Source organism: Lolium perenne, chromosome 3 (genome assembly GCF_019359855.2).
Source record: "Lolium perenne isolate Kyuss_39 chromosome 3, Kyuss_2.0, whole genome shotgun sequence".
NCBI classification, from domain to species: Eukaryota; Viridiplantae; Streptophyta; class Magnoliopsida; order Poales; family Poaceae; genus Lolium; species Lolium perenne.
This window is the reverse complement of record NC_067246.2, coordinates 315216901-315230484: the sequence shown is the minus strand read 5'-3', so window position 1 is coordinate 315230484 and position 13584 is coordinate 315216901. Positions and strand designations below refer to the sequence as shown.

The window sequence follows — 13584 nt, the reverse complement described above, 5'->3', positions numbered from 1 at the left end:
CTTTGCGGGTGTCTGTCTCTCCCACCATAGTGAAGATTCAATCTACTCTTTCTATTGACAACACTAGTATCACCGTTGTGGTTCATGTTCGTAGGTAGATTGGATCTTACTCGAAAACCCTAAACCACGTAAAATATGCAAACCAAATTAGAGGCGTCTAACTTGTTTTTGCAGGGTTTGGTGATGTGATATGGTCATGATGTGATGATGAATATGTATGATATGATCATTGTTGTACTTTGGTTGTCTTTAAATTTCATGTTGAAGGCCTACCTAGCTAAGTCCCAGCTGGTTGTCTTATGGTTGTATTTAAATTTCATGTATGGGCAGGAGCCTTATGGTTGTCTTTAAATTTCATGTTGAAGTATTATTTCAAAGTAGTTGTAATAGTTGCTAAATGGGAGCACAACCATGAAGACGAAGCCATTGACCTTGACGCTTCGCCGACGATGATGGAGATCATGCCTGTTGGTGATGGAGATCATGTCCGTGCTTTGGAGATGAAGATCAAAGGCGCAAGGACAAAAGGGCCATATCATATCACATATGAATTGCATGTGATGTTAATCCTTTTATGCATCTTGTATTGCTTAGATCGCGACGGTAGCATTATAAGATGATCCCTCTCACTAAATTTCAAGATAATAAAGTGTTCATCCTTAGTATGCACCGTTGCTAAGACTTGTCGTTTCGAAGCATCACGTGATGATCGGGTGTGATACAACGGGTGCAATCCAGTTTTGCACACGTGGATACTAAAGTTGCCTTGACGAGCCTAGCATGTACAGACATGGTCTCGGAACACGGGATACCGAAAGGTAGAGCATGAGTCATATGAATGATATGATGAACACTTTGAGTGTTGGCCTTTGAAGCTACATCTTTTCTCGTGATGATCGGATTTGGTGTAGTGGATTTGGTTCGTGTGATCAGTAAGACAATGCGAGGGATATTGTTTTGAGTGGGAGTTCACCTAGTTAATTTAAGAATTAAAATTTGAACTCAATTTATCATAAACTTAGTCTAAGCTCTTTGCAAATATGTTGTAGATCATGGCGTCCCCCTCCATCAATTTTAACCAGTTCCTAGAGAAAGAAAAGCTTAAAAGCAATGGTAGCAACTTCACCGACTGGTTCCGTCATGTGAGGATTTTCCTCAATGGTGGAAATCTGCAATTTGTGCTCGAAGCACCGCTAGGTCCCCCACCACCACCTGCAGTATCTGAGGATGTAAAGAATGTTTACGAGACTCGGGTGAGTCGGTACTCTCAAGTTCAGTTTGTCATCCTATGTAGCCTAGAGGCGGAGCTCCAAAAGCGTTTTGAGCACCACGACCCTTATGAGCTAGTCCATGAGCTAAAAGCTATCTTTGAACTCATGCGGCCGTGGAAAGCTATGAGGCCTCGAAACACTTCTTTGGCTGTATGATGGAAGAGGGCAGCTCCGTTAGTGAGCACGTGCTCGCTACGTCCGGGCATGCGAAGAAGCTCAGTGTCTTGAGGATAGTGATTCCTAACCAGCTGGGTATTCATCGTGTCCTCCAATCACTGCCACCAAGTTACAAGAACTTTGTGATGAACTACAACATGCAGAACATGAACAAAGAGTTACCTGAACTCTTCTCCATGCTGAAATCTCTGAGATTGAGATACAGAAAGAGCATCAAGTGTTGATGGTCAACAAGACCACCAGTTTCAAGAAGCAAGGCAAACCTAAGAAGGGCAACTTCAAGAAGGGCGGCAAGAAAGTTGCTGCGCCTCCTGAGAAGCCTAAGGCTGGCCCTAAACATGATACTGAGTGCTATTACTGCAAGGGGAAGGGGCACTGGAAGCGTAATTGCCCCAAGTACATGGCTGATCTGAAGAGCGGCCTTGTCAAGGAAAAGAAAGGTATATTTGATGTACATGTTATAGATGTCTATCTTAGTGGTTCTCGTAGTAGTGCCTGAGTATTTGATACTGGTTCGGTTGCTCACATTTGTAACTCGAAACAGGAGCTACGGAATAAACGAAGCCTAGCAAGGGACGAGGTGACGATGCGCGTTGGAAATGGATCCAAGGTCGATGTGATCGCCGTCGGCACGCTCCCTCTACATCTACCTTCGGGATTAGTTTTAAACCTTAATAATTGTTATTTGGTGCCTGCGTTGAGCATGAACATTATATCTGGATCTTGTTTAATGCAAGATGGTTATTCATTTAAGTCAGAGAATAATGGTTGTTCTATTTATATGAATAATATCTTTTATGGTCATGCGCCTGAGATGAATGGTTTATTCTTGTTAAATCTCGATAGTAGTGATACACATGTTCATAACATTGATGCTAAGCGAATTAAATTGAATGATAATTCTACTTATATGTGGCACTGTCGTCTTGGTCATATTGGAGTGAAGCGCATGAAGAAACTCCATTCCGATGGACTTCTTGAGTCACTTGACTTTGAGTCACTTGATAGATGCGAAGCATGTCTAATGGGAAAAAAGACTAGGACTCCATTCTCTAGTACAATGGAGCGAGCTACAGACTTATTGGAAATCATACATACCGATGTGTGCAGACCAATGAGTGTAGCATCGTGCGGTGGTTATCGTTATGTTCTAACCTTCACGGATGATCTGAGTAGATATGGGTATATTTACTTCATGAAACATAAGTCCGAAACTTTCGAGAAGTTTAAGGAATTCCAAAGTGAAGTAGAAAATCAACGTAACAAGAAGATTAAGTTTTTACGTTCTGATCGCGGAGGCGAATATCTGAGTTATGAGTTTGGCATGCATTTAAAGAAATGCGGAATACGTTCACAGTTGACACCGCCGGGAACACCACAGCGCAATGGTGTGTCCGAACGTCGTAATCGAACTCTCTTATATATGGTTCGTTCTATGATGTCTCTTACTGATTTACCGTTATTGTTTTGGGGTTATGCATTAGAGACAACCGCATTCACTTTAAATAGGGCACCATCTAAATCCGTTGAAACGACACCGTATGAATTATGGTTTGGGAAGAAACCTAAGCTATCGTTCCATAAAGTTTGGGGTTGCGAAGCTGATGTAAAAAAGTTACAGCCTGACAAGCTAGAACCCAAAGCGGAGAAATGCGTCTTCATAGGATACCCTAAAGAAACTATTGGGTACACTTTCTATCACAGATCCGAAGGAAAAATGTTTGTTGCCAAGAACGGATCCTTTCTTGAGAAGGAGTTTCTCACTAAAGAAGTGACTGGAAGGAAAGTAGAACTCGACGAGGTTATTGAAACTTCTCTCGTAGATCAGAGTAGCGCAGTACCGGAAGATGTTCCTGTGCATCCTGCACTGATAGGAGAGGAAGCAAATGATAATGATCATGAAACTTCGAACGAGGAAGCTACTGAACCTCACAGATCGACGAGGGAGCGTACCACTCCTGATTGATATGATCCCTGTCTAAATGTCATGATTGTGGATAACAATGATGAAGACCCTGCGACGTATGAGGAAGCAATGATGAGCCCAGATTCCAACAAATGGCAAGAAGCCATGAAATCCGAAATGGGATCCATGTATGATAACCAAGTGTGGACTTTGGTAGACTTACCTGATAGCCGCAAGGCTGTTGAGAATAAATGGATCTTCAAGAGAAAACAGATGTTGATGGTAATATTACTGTCTATAAACCTCGACTTGTCGCGAAGGGGTTTCGAAAAATTCAAGGAGTTGACTACGATGAGACTTTCTCACCTGTAGCGAAGCTAAAGTCTGTGAGGATTTTGTTAGCAATAGCTGCATTTTTCGATTATGAGATTTGGCAGATGGATGTTAAAACGGCGTTCCTTAATGGCGACGTTGAGGAAGAGTTGTATATGGTACAACCCAAATGTTTTGTCGATCCTAAAAATGCTGACAAGGTATGCAAACTTCAGCGTTCCATTTATGGACTGAAGCAAGCATCCCGGAGTTGGAACCGACGCTTTGATAAGGTGATCAAAGACTTCCGGTTTATACAGACTCATGGTGAGGCCTGTATTTACAAGAAAGTGAGTGGGAGCTCTGTAGCATTCCTGATATTATATGTAGATGACATATTATTGATTGGGAATGATATAGAACTATTAAGCAGTGTTAAAGGTTATTTGAATAAGTATTTTTCAATGAAAGACCTTGGTGAAGCAGCGTACATTTTAGGCATCAAGATTTATAGAGATAGATCAATACGCCTAATAGGGCTTTCATAGAGTACATACCTGGACAAGATTCTAAAGAAGTTTAGAATGGATGAAAGCAAGAAAGGGTTCTTGCATATGTTGCCAGGTAAGGTTTTGAGTAAAACTCAAGGTCCTGCTACGGCAGAAGAAAGAGAAGATGAATCAGATCCCCTATGCCTCGGTAGTAGGCTCTATCATGTATGACATGATGTGTACTAGACCGGATATCGCACATGCTGTTAGTTTGACCAGCAGATATCGAAGTGATCCAGGAATGTAACACTGGACAGCGGTCAAGAACATCCTGAAGTACTTGAAAAGGACTAAGGATATGTTTCTTTGTTATGGCGGTGACCAAGAGCTCGTTGTAACCAGTTACACCGATGCAAGTTGGAACACTGATCTTGATGACTCTAAGTCTCAGTCTGGGTACGTATTTATATTGAATGATGCTGCAGTAAGCTGGATGAGTTCCAAGCAGTGCACAGTGGTGAAGTCTTCAACTGAATCAGAATACATAGCGGCTTCAGAGGCTTCATCGGAAGCGGTATGGATGAAGAGGTTCATTGTTGAGCTTGGTGTGGTTCCTAGTGCATTGGACCCATTAGTCATTTATTGTGACAACATGGGTGCCATCGCCAATGCACAAGAACTAAGGTCACACAAGAAGCTGAAGCATATCAAGCTGCGTTTTCATTCGATTCGCGAGTACATCGAAGATGGTGAAGTAACGATTTGCAAAGTACACACAGATCTGAATGTGGCAGATCTGTTGACTAAAGCTCTCCCTAGGGCAAAGCATGACCAACACCAGAATGACATGGGTGTTAGGTACCTTACAATGTAATCTAGATTATTGACTCTAGTGCAAGTGGGAGACTGTTGGAGATATGCCCAAGAGGCAATAATAAAGTGGTTATTATATATCTTTGTGTTTGTGATAAATGTTTGCATACCATGCTATAATTGTATTAACCGAAACATTGATACATGTGTGTTATGTAAACAACAAGGAGTCCCTAGTAAGCCTCTTGCATAACTAGCTTGTTGATTAATAGATGATCATAGTTTCATGATCAGGAACATTGGATGTTATTAATAACAAGGTTATGTCATTAGATGAATGATATAATGGACACACCGAAATAATCGTAGAATAAGATCACGTCATTAAGTTCAATTTGCTATAAGCTTTCGATACATAGTTACCTAGTCCTTCGACCACGAGATCATGTAAATCACTTATACCGGAAGCGTACTTTGATTACATCAAACGCCACTACGTAAATGGGTGGTTATAAAGATGGGATTAAGTTCGAAAAGTATAATTAAGTTGAGGCATATGGATCAAGAGTGGGATTTGTCCATCCCGATGATGGATAGATATACTCTGGGCCCTCTCGGTGGAATATCGTCTGATTAGCTTGCAAGCATGTGACTGGTTCACAAGAGATGATATGCCACAGTACGAGTAAAGAGTACTTGTCGGAGACGAGGTTGAACAAGGTATGGAGATACCGATGATCAAACCTCGGACAAGTAAAATATCGCGTGACACAGGGAATCGGTATTGTATGTAAATGGTTCAATCGATCACTAAGTTATCGTTGAATATGTGGGAGCCATTATGGATCTCCAGATCCCGCTATTGGTTATTGGTCGGAGAGGAGTCTCAACGATGTCTACATAGTTCATGAATCGTAGGGTGACACACTTAAGGTTTGATGTCGTTTTAAGTAGATATGGAATATGGAACGGAGTTCGAATTTTGTTCGGAGTCTCGGATGGGATCCAGGACATCACGAGGAGGTCCGGAATGGTCCGGAGAATAAGATTCATATATAGGAAGTCACTTTCCAAGTTTAGAAATGATCCGGTGCATTTATGGAAGGCACTAGAATGTTCTAGAACCTTTCGGAAGAAATCACCATGGAAGGTGGAGCCCCGGTCGGACTCCACCAACCCTAACTTGCCAACCAAGTGGGAGGGTGGAGTCCATGGAGGACTCCACCTCATTGGCCGGCCAAGTAAGAAGGAAAGGGGGGAGTCCCACTCCCCCTAGGTTTGGCCCTTTGGAAGGTTTGGGAGTTGGACTCTTATTCGGATTCTAGGGCTAACCCTTGGGGATCCACCTATATAATTAGGGAGAGAGGGAGGGGGCCGGCCACCACCTTGGCCACACCACCAAGAGGCACCAAGGCCGGCGCCCCAGCTGCCCCCTCTCCCCAAACCCTAGCCGCCGCACTCCTCATACAAATCGCATAGCGCTTAAGCGAAGCCCTGCCGGAGTTCTCCATCACCACCGCCACCACGTCGTCGTGCTATCGGGATTCCGAGGAGGATCTATTACTTCCGCTGCCCGCTGGAACGGGGAGAAGGACATCGTCATCAACACCGTACGTGTGACCGAGTACGGAGGTGCTGCCCAACTGTGGCACCGTCAAGATCTTCTACGTGCTTTTGAAAGCGGCAAGTGATCATCTTCTTCAACAACGAGATCTAATCTCGTAGGCTTTGGAAATCTTCGAGGGTTAGTCTCATGATCTTCTCGTTGCTCCCATCTTCTAGATTGGATCTTGGCCTGTTATTCGTTCTTGCGGTAGGAATTTTTTGTTTTCTATGCTACGAATCCCAACATCTTGATGCCACTGATCATCGTTCCAACCTTCCGGCTTCTTCTTCGGAGCCGATGCCTTCCGCGGCTTCGCGAAGGGCACCTTCGCCCCTTTCGTCTCATTGCCTGGCGGCTTCTTGGCCGCTTTCTTGGCCATTTTTTGGGGGCTGTCGGTGGCGCCGTGGACGGGGAGAGGGTAGCGGCGGCAGGAGGAACAGAGTAGCGAAGGTGGGAGGGAGAAATGAATCGGCGGGATAGGAGGTCAAATGTGTTGGGAGGGCAGAAATGTGCGGCGGGAGAGGCGCGATGTGGCGGGACAGGCGCGATTTGGCGGGAGAGGGGGACGAATTTTTCTTGTGCCGCTGACGCGTCGGGCCCGCGTCTCTTTGCTCGCTTTTCATTGTGTCCGGCGTGCCCGGACCGTCTCTGTGTAGCGGGGACGGGCTCGAGGCGTCAGATACCGTATTGAACCGCGCCGGACAAAAAGAGACTTTAGGGGTGAATTTCCGGCGCGCCCCAAATTTTTTTGGAGGACGGTTTGGGGACGCGGCTGGCGATGCACTTATCATCCACTCAGAATACAAGGTGATATTAGTACTACATACAAGGTTCCACTTGACGAACAGATCATGGACGAAACTCACGTCATACGACGTGGATTCTAGGGAGCTGCATTCTATAAGTGATCTTGGACATGACTGCAAGAGGCCTTATGCCCCATATGTTCCTTTTTACTCACGTTCATTGGCGGATGGAAAATAGAAATCTTAAGGCTTGTGTAGTGCTGATCATTCACAACTATATATTCCATTTTTTTTTGCCAATAGAATGTTTTTATATGATATTTTAGTTAGATATTGGTTCCAACCAGCTGGGACTTAGCTAGGTAGGCCTTTTATGGTGATGTGCTAGTTTTATCAGTGCTTGTGTGCACTCATTATACACTATATAAAGTTTAGATGGATTCAAGCTCCTAGATTGTTTTGGACACTGTTTATGGGCTAATTTTTTCCAATCACCTGTAGACACGTAACCCTCATCTTCTCTTTCTCACCGTGTAAACCACATGGTAATTTTCCGTCTGCCTTTTTATTTGGTACATAGCGTACCGGTTACCGGTTCCTAGACCTCATTCATCCTTATTGCCTCTAGCTTCTTCCGGTTAGGATTTGTCTGCATTGTGCAAAAAGATTTACTGGGTGGACCCTACCATCCACCGCTTTGACCGAGTTGTGAGGGAGAGCAAATCCCCAACGCCTCTCCTCCCTATCCTGTTGGTGCACGACCACCCCTCGTCCCCCTCATCTCCGCCGCCGACCGTGAGGCCTCCATGGACGGCGCTGCGGGGAGCTCCTGGATGGGTCGGACGCCGACCATGGTCTCCACCGCATCGCTGTGTGGCGTTGCTCTCGCCGGGACGGTGGCCTTAGGGTGGCATGCGGCGGCCTCGGGGCGGAGCAGGCACGGGCCAGGGACGTCGACCACCGGCCGTTGCAGGCGCGTGCCAGAGGCGGCGTCCTTGGGACGGAGAAGACGTGGGCCTGGGACGATGACCTTGGGGCGGCGGCAGCGACCTTGGGCCCTTGGGGCGGAGCACACGCGGGCTGGCGGCGGCCAGGTTGGGGCGAAGCCGGTCGGGGCCGGCGGCATCCATGTTGGGGGCCTCCTTCCTCTCTGCAGGTCGCCCTCCTCTCCTCCACTCCCCTCCTCCTCTCTGGACAGCAAGCCCATCAAGCCATCAGCAAGGTCCTCGCGGTCTTGTGAGGGGGTGCCGTTCGTGGTGGCAACGGCGAACTACGGAATTCAGGACCACGATGGGATCCTCGACGGCGTGTTGTTCTCAACAGGCCTCCTGGACGTCCGCCGCGTCGAAATCTCCGTTGTGGCCGGTTGTGGATTCTCCTGCGCCGGCAACATAGATGAAGGTCGTGGTTCTTCTTCTAGTCCATCTCTTCTCGGAAGAAGAGGAGTGTGCCTGCTTCCATGACCCCGAGGAGGGATTCTTCTCGGCCACTGGCGTCGCGAGCATCACGACCCTCCCCTCGGAGGCCGCCCTATCCTATGCACATCCCCCGGTATGCATCACTCTCTATCTTGATAAGTCACCAGTTTAGTCCTCCGTTTATCCATGTTGATTCATTCGACCAAACTGTGTATGCAGATGAAGTTGTGAAAGTCCATCTGAAATGGCTTTTGCATCTGCCGCCAAGGCCACCGGAGTAGGCAGAAGTCCGCTCCCGGTGTTGAAGTCCTTCCTCTGCATCTGTTTTCTTGGTTGGTGGTAGGTCCTGGTTGTTTTAGTTGGATTTGTTTTTCATCTGTTTTGCAGATCGGTCCGGTCTGATGGTCTGGTGACACACATAGAGCAAGAAAGGCAAACGTAGTCCTTATCATGATATCCATGTCCCATGTCAGCTATCAAGTATGCATACTACAAATCTCTTTCTGTCAATCTTCTTCTTCCTACCAAGTTCGCATGATGTGATCTGCTCCACTTTGCGTGTAGGCTGGTGCCGGTAGTTAGCGCCTACATCGCAGCCAAGAAGAGCAAGGTAAGTCATTAATGTTGTATGGTGTTACTCATGGATGTCCTCCGTGGGGTGCTTGCGCATATATTTTTTTGTCCAAAAATCTCGACTGCTTTTCTGCATCTCGCACTCCATGCCAATGATCTATGTTTAATCTTTGTAGACACAACAAGCTTAGAAGTAAGTTTTCAGCAAGCTACTTGTTTCATGATAAGCCCCTGTCATGCTAAATGCAAATATCGGTGGGTTTCTTACCTGTGGATATTCTTTGGTAGCATTATCTATAGATTTTAAAACAAAGTTGGCCATGGAAGTCAAGGTGATTAATTATGTGTTCGGAAAGAGGTCATAGGTTGATAAATTGGTCGTATCCTATATAATTCGGTTTCATTCTGAAGGAATAACATGTACTCCCAATTATGGTCAATGTGAGAACAAAACTATAACCTCTAACTTGAGAAGTGCTTGAACTAATAATGTTAGTGGATAGGATTTTCAGAGATAGAAGCTTTCAGAGATTCTTGATTACAGTTGATTGAAGGTTTCTGGGTTTTCGGGCTATCCAATCTACTTTTCAGTATGCACGTGTATTATTAACACAAACAGAGAAGGGGCTAAACATAGGCTGTATTACTCGGAATCTTATCTGCCATGTACCCTCATACTTTCCACATGAAAGGTCGAAGAAAGACTGGACAAGGACTCACTACTGGAAACTCGGTTACTATTTTTTGTACAAATACATTTAGACCATAGAACTTTTATACTTGCTGATATAATGATTAAACATATAATATAATCGTGGGATGAGGTTTCAGCATTCGGAAGGAAAGGTTAATGTCTACCATCAGCTTCTTATGCTTTCATTGTTACTCCTGCTGGTTCAGGTACCACTTCAACTAAAGCTTTTTGGCAGTGATATTACTTTTTAATTCATATTTATTTGGAGCAAGTTATAGTTTTACAATGAATAAGATCATATTAATTTATCTCAAAAACATACCAATTCTTCCTTTTGCATATTTCTGCCGTTCAGGGGGTCATGGGCAGAGATGGTGACATTTGCCATCCCGCGTACGGCTAGAAAGCCAGTGATGCTAACAAGGCAGTGAAACACTGTTTATAGAAAGCAGGTAAGCAAATCCATTCCAGCATACTTATCTAAGACCATATGTGCACCTATGAATTTCTTAATATTTTTGTGCTCTTTTTGTTTAACTGATATGTATGACTACTATATAAACTTATTTGTATGTATTCTTCATACATTTATATTTAATACCTATGCTAAATTATCAATTATCACCATGTATATTCTAATGTACGACTCATCATTCTTTTCTACTGTCCGCGCAACAATATAATTGGAAGAATGTATGGTGTTTTGTATTGAGTAACTCCAATATATATATGTATTATGAGCAGAAGTTCTAGCACCTAGAAAACGTTAACAATGATTTTTTTTCTAATTTATTAGCTACTACTTTAGCGACAAGCATTGTTGATGATTTGCTCTAATCTTTGCCCCCTGAAGTGCAAGTGCTGATGGATTCTGCTGCTGTTGCCATGAGTAAACGGCCTGCCAGTGGTCACCGCCAACACATCGCTTCATGTTCTTCGCCTTTGTGTAGGCGGTACATCGAGAGCTGGGCGAATTCCTGTTCCAGTGATTCCACACCAGCCATTGTTATTTGCTCTACTGTTGACCTTTTTTTGTGCCATCTGTTGACCATGCCGAGGAGTCTTTGATGTTAATTATTCTATGGATATGGATGTTTGGAGTTACAGTTGCCAGGGATACTTCCTACTTAGTCAGTTTCACTGAAGTCTTCTTTTGCTCCGAGCAGCAACATATTATGTCAAGGACTGATATATCTGTTTGATATTTTTGTTGTTTATCTTGGTTCAGTTTTTGTTGTTTCAGAAATTCGGATCTATGTCATAGACCATTTAAACCAACCTGATATGACAATAACTTTGTGATTGAAAAAAAAACTCCACATTAGGGATGAGTATTCATCCATTTAGTTGTATTTAGATATTTCTACATTTGAATTTCTCTTTTTGCTAGCAAGCATGTCATGATTTCATTCGCCTGTTAATTTAGAATTTGTCAATTGTACTCTCACTAATTAGTTTACATTCATTCTGAAGTAAAATGATGTGTTCATAAATTTATTGTAGCTATCGTTGTAACATGTCTTATGTAGATTTTTGTCATTATATATATTACCCTATTTGTGACAAATGGATCAAGTCCGAATTAGCCTACTGAAATCTTTTCATGGTATACATAGTTTTCATTTCACTAATTCAATATGTCTGAGATAAGGTAACCATTGTATAATAAATGATCCAGTACGTGATAATCGAGGTCTCCATGAGTAGTGTGTTATCACAACCATTTAAGAAAATAGTTTACAAAGCTTTATTTTGAGGGTCCAATGGTCAATCTTAGCTATACATAGAAGTGTAAGCATGGTTGCTTGACATTAAAAACACTATGTTTTCCTTTGAAGTTCGAAGATCGAAGCTCGGACATTTTTTCTCTCTAGATGTTTACTGCATATTTTTCTCATTAACTTTTCAATTGTACCAATAATTGATTTTAATTTTCCATAGACAGTGAGCTCAGTACTGACACTTGACAACTTATAGCTTCCAAGACAAGTTTGATGTATCAGATACAGAGGCACAACATGTTGATCTGGAATCAAGAATAATCACCAATGCCAAGGTCCTACAAGTCATCGCTGCTGAAGCCACCCTGCCACTTCGGGACCAACAAGGGAGATTATCACCATCCCCTCATCTGACGAGAAGGATGGCGATGCGGTGTACTATGGAGCTTCAGACCGACCGCCTGCAGCAGAATACAGATAACTTTGGGCACTAGCAGCGTCACATCTCTGAATCTTCAGGTTTCTCTCCACGCAGTACCTGCCTTCACTTGGTAGTTTGCCTAGAAAATGCACAAATACCCAAAAAGCACTGAAGATAGAATTGTAGGCCGCAATGCGGGACCAGTATGATCTGCTTTTGTTTGCCAGTAAAGTGATCGCTGCTGTCATCTATATTATGTTGTTGTAGTCAAGCTCTAGCTAGCATTAGACATTTTCTGATGGACATGGATCCTTTGATATATAATGAAGAAGCATCAGTTAAATTATCTATCGCAAAAGAACCCACTGTGTAACGATCACTGCCAGTTTATGTTGTACATTATCTATTTATATTACTGTTGATAATCTATTTTCGGTCTTTACCTGTTCATTCATGTTACTAGCCGTGATCCTCACCAGATGAAACCACAGCACGAGCGTTCCATTCTATCTCCACTTACTCTTTGTTATGTTTATTCCATAGCTGTTATCTCACACCATTCCACAAACTCTGAATGGCCACGGCCACGGGCGCGGCGTGCCGCCGCGCCAATGCCTCCTAGTGTACCTCTTATATGGCTAGATATTGTAGTTAATTTACATCCTACTAACACTATTTTTCTTTCTGTACTTGGATCTAATCTAACTTATTCTGTAAAAATCAGTCATTCATAATTATGTTAGAAGATATTTTAAAAAAAATTAACACTCCAAGATCAAATATACACCCATGCTATGTGGGACCCATTCATCCATTTGTTGTCACTTCTTCCCCCCACCCCCACCCCCTCCCTTCGGCAATTCCCCATTTTTCCCTCAACGTGTTGTCCCTCTTGTCACCTCTCCTCCAGTTAGTGGCACCACCACTCTTGTTCGCTCTTGCTGCGGACAAAGCCACCTCCTTGCCGTGGAGCTCGACTGCGGAGCCAAGTGCGCTGGGAAGACAACATCCACGGCACCACCTCGTGCTTGATGTGGATCTCAATTGGGACAGATGGCGGGAGCTCGGCTCCATCGAAGGAATCAAAGGGTGGCAGAAAAGGGAGACAGACAACTATGAGTGCGGGAACGGGTTGTGGCATTGTCTGACGAGGCTATCGCTCGAACCGCTGGGGGTACGGCAACAGTCTGCTGACAGCTCATCATGAAACCTAGGTGGTGCAAAATATTTGGTGTATACATGGGCCTCTATATATGACTCCCCTTCATCTATATGTAATGTATTATACGGTCAAAACCACCTAATTTACTTTTAGCATTTACTTTACCTTGTTTCTTTTTTATTCTTATATATACAACTACTTTAAACTCTTTGGTCGATTATAGTAGATTTGTAGCAACCTGCAGACTAGGTTATTTCCAAACCATGCTTTGGG

The 13584-nt window shown here is 43.8% G+C and overlaps 1 long non-coding RNA gene across 2 annotated transcripts; it reads left to right on the top strand.

The window, feature by feature from the left end:
* Positions 1–8433: 8433 nt before the first annotated feature.
* LOC127345547 (uncharacterized) lies at positions 8434–12497 on the top strand. Of its 2 annotated transcripts, XR_007878740.2 has the most exons (7): positions 8434–8873; positions 8960–9201; positions 9305–9350; positions 9826–10213; positions 10363–10459; positions 10861–10992; positions 11985–12497. It is a non-coding gene; the product is annotated as an uncharacterized lncRNA (long non-coding RNA). The 2 variants fall into 2 exon arrangements; XR_007878739.2 differs by lacking the exons at positions 8434–8873; positions 8960–9201; positions 9305–9350 and having other exon boundaries at positions 9540–10213.
* Positions 12498–13584: the final 1087 nt, after the last annotated feature.